Source organism: Corvus brachyrhynchos, unplaced genomic scaffold, assembly GCF_000691975.1.
Source record: "Corvus brachyrhynchos isolate BGI_N302 unplaced genomic scaffold, ASM69197v1 scaffold933, whole genome shotgun sequence".
In the NCBI taxonomy this organism is placed as follows: Eukaryota; Metazoa; Chordata; class Aves; order Passeriformes; family Corvidae; genus Corvus; species Corvus brachyrhynchos.
Genome location: NW_008237401.1, coordinates 333,663 through 337,578, shown reverse-complemented (window position 1 = coordinate 337,578; position 3,916 = coordinate 333,663).

The following is a 3,916-nucleotide window of genomic DNA, read 5'->3' as shown; positions in this document are numbered from 1 at the left end:
CATGTCATCCAAGGGAGAAACGCAGGAGCGACACCACTCGAGCCGGGACATGACCAGCTCCCGTTCCCACCTGTTGGGAGGTGAAACAACCAGTTCTCTGTTTACACCTGGGAAGGTTCTTTCCTGTTAATCACCGGTTGTGACCACACAGGAGGGTGTTGAGGCACAGGCAGTTCCCCTTGAGCCCCATCCAGGGCCAGGATGCTGCCTGGATCCTTCCTCTGCTCCCAAAGGCTTCTCCCAACAGCTGGGTTTGGAATCACGGCAGGAACAATTGTTCCTCCTGCCCAGGGTGTTCCAGAGTGAACTGGTGGACACACTGAAATGAGACATCCCAGTCTGAGAACAAGCAAAGGGCAAGGCAAGAATCTCTTTTCCTACAGCAGTCTCTCACCCAGATCCATGAAACCAGACTATGGAGGGATTTCTTTCTTGTTTTAGTCAGATTATCTGATGTGAGCTGATGCCAGTAAAAACTGGGATTTCCTGTCACTAACCTCCCTCTGCTCTTTTGACTTTTCCTTGTTTCGGGCACACCTTGTGGATTTATTCCTCATTCCCCAGCAGAAGGGATCCAGCTGGATTCAAGGACATCTCCCCTGCTCCTCTAGAGCAGGAGCATCCCAACACTCAGGATGGGGCAGGAGGAAGATGAGGACCATGACACAGAGACCCAAACAGCGAGCAGAGCTTTTCCCAGCCCTCAGAGCCAACAGGACATTTTCAGCACCCGCTGATTTCGCAAGAGGAAACTCCACCTCAGGGTAGCGCCGAGGGCACCAGGAATTTGGCCTTAGGAAGCCAGGAGTGAATGTTACAAACACGAGGCAGAGTGTGAAGGAGCAGTAGGAGCAGTGCTGGCAGAGATTTATGACTCCTGGGTGTGAGCTGGGACCTCCCAGTGGCAGCCCTGAGATCTGGGTGCTCCCTCGCAGTGTGAAGTGCTGCTCCCTCCACAATTGTGCCAAAACAAGGAGTCAGCTTCCCTTTTCCTGGTATTTCACCCTTGTTGCATCCACTCTGGAATGGGTGCTCGCTGCAGTCCCAGCTGAATACAAACACCACAAGAAAGGCAGGAATTGTTTATTGTCCCTGACTCTGATGAGGTTCCTGCACAGCAGAAGATTTCTGTGTCGGTTACGTGGGCATCAGCCTGTCCGAGGGGTCCAAGGCCTGGCTCAGGGATGATGTTCTGTCCCTGTTCCCCACATCTTCCCCTGTGCCTGCAGAGCTGATGCCAACATGGCTCAACCACCTCTTGGCCCCAGTGTTTTGTCCAAAGGTGCTAAATTTGGTTACCACACCCCTGCTGCCATCCCCACTATCAGCAAGGAATAAATATTTTTAGACATGGAATAAATATTGAGCTGGCTGCACTATCTCTGCCTCCGCTCTTGTTGCCTCCTCCCAGACAGCCAGGGAGCCTCCAGCACTGTGGCAGAGCCTTCAGGATTACAGGGTGTTCCCACCACGGAGCTGTGCAGATGCTGCCAGGGCCTCCTTGGTGGCTCCAACACAAAAGGCTGGGCTCAGCAGCTGCTGGAAACATCTGGCTTTAATTCTTCCTTAAAGCCACGACTTTCATTTGGCCACCAAACCACTTCCCTTTCATCTCTCCAGAAGACCAACCCTGTGGCAGAGCTGACTCTGCCTGTCCTTACCCTGCATTATCCCACAGGAAGAAGGTCCCAGAAAATCCAGGGCTGTGCTCCTCACAGGGGAGAGATCTTGGAGAGGGCAGCAGCTCCCAGCTGACATGTTCCTGCTCTTCTCTCTCCCTAGAGTTCCTTTAAAGTCATTTCAAGGCACACATTTGTTCATCAGCATGGTTCAAAGGGGCTCAGGGTCCAGCTTAGACCTGATTGTCTCTTAATTCCCTGGGCTGAGAACCCAAACCTGAGGAATCAACAGATGTGGCATGTTGTGCAGAGCAGGCCAAAGTGTGTCCTTGGGCTGGAGGGAGAAACTGTGTCTGTTTGGAAATGCCTTTAACTGAGGGTTTGTGGCTGGGCTGGCAGGCTGGGAAGAGGCCTGGGAAAAGGCCTGGCAGGATCAAAAACACCAGCAGTGGCAGTTTCCTCAACAACACTTGGCTGATAATTCTGCTATCAATAAATGATTACCCGAGCAGGGAGATGATGTTTTGAACACTTCAGGGTGTTTTTGTGCAGCAGAAGAGGCCTGGAGTGAGAACACTGGAGGTTGGAGAGATCAGCTGCCATCACATGATCCCGGGACGCCGGTAACCACAGCAAAGTTTTATCCAAAGCCAGGGAGACTCTTGGCTCTGCTTCTGGGCCTGAGCTCAGCAGAGATTGTGCCATTGTATTTTCACAAACTTCCATCGGTGCTGAAGTAACTTATTGGCTTTTCCAGGCAAAACTGAGTCCCAGTGCGGGAGAGGTGCCTTGGGCAGCTCAGAGCCGTCACGGGGTCTGATCCCAACATGCCAGGCAAACCCACAGAGCTCCAGCTCCAGGGGCAGCCAGCCCTGAGCAATCCATCTCCTGTGGCAGACTCTGGCTACACCCAAAGCCTTGGCAAGGCTGGAGTGTAGAAACTTCTACAATTTCAAATAAACCAGCTCTTCCCATCTGCCTCCTGCCCTGCTACCGGGCCACACTCCTCAAATGGCCACAGGGAAAAGGTTTTACCTTTTTATTTAACGTGATCAGATAGAACAATCCATGCAGGGGACAGCAGGACAACAACAGGCTCACATGGATTCACAGCTGCCTGCCAGGAGCACAGACCTGCCGTGGGGCACCAGCTTGGTGCTGCTACATAGGGAGGGAATTTTTCCGTGGCTCAGGTGGCTCTTTTGGTACCCAGGATTTTCCCTTCTTGCTGCACTGTATTCCAGCCAGGAAACCTGCCAGGGCATCCAGCCATCAGGAGCTGATCTCCAGCAGTACATTCAGGAGAGCTGAGGTGTCCCTGTTCCACCTTCTCACCGCTCCATCCAGGTCAAAGACTTCCTGGCAGGGAGGAGGAGTGAGTGAATCACCAGGAGAGAGCAGGAGCAGGAAGTGCAGCTGCCAGGCTGACCCAGCGAGGCTCCTCCTGGACCTTGGACGGATGGAGCTGGGCAGGAGTTAATGTTTAACTCCTCCAAAGGCCTCGGCTCAGCAAAAGGCCCTGGAGACACAAGGGACATCCTGCTTGGCCAGGAGCTGTGCTGGGATGGTCCCTCAGGGCTGCACTTGTGCCTCAAAGGCAGTTAAGTCAAAAGGCAAAAAAGTCCAAAGGGCCTCACAACTTCCGATAAGCCCCAGAAAAGAGATGGATAAAGGCAATGGCATTAATGAGCTCATCTGGGCAGCCCTGCCCTGTCCTGGGCACACCATCAGTAAGGAGAAGCTCATGAGTAGCTTGGGAGATATTGTTACTAACGATCTTGGCAAAGCCACAGGAGCTCCTGCTCTCCCTTCTTTCTCCATCTTTCATTCCTCTTCCCAAGGGCGTTTAAATGCACGCGTGACAGTCTTGGCTAAAAAGTAGCACATAGTGCCCCAGGGGCAGGGCAGGACCCCAGACTTTAATCCCAGCTCAGGTTACTCAACAGCAATTTTGGATTCCTGTTCCTCACTTCACCCTTGTGAAGTGGGAATGGTGCTTCCTGAATTCCCAACGCTGCCAGAGTCATGTCCGAGGGCTAATTAGGAAAATCCAAAAACACTGGATGAGTGGCTGTGACACGCTTCCTTGTTAGGGGATCAGGAACTCCGATTTTCCTGCTCCACAAGCCAGAGCTCCAGCCGGGATGCCAAGGACAGCCAGGCTGTCAGGAGCTGCCGGGAAAGGACTCAGCAGTTCTGCCTCTGTCCCACAGGGAACACACATCCTGCAGGGGATCCATCCATCCTGTTCATTTGTGGCCTCTGCAATAACCTGACATGGATGGGAAGGAACCAAT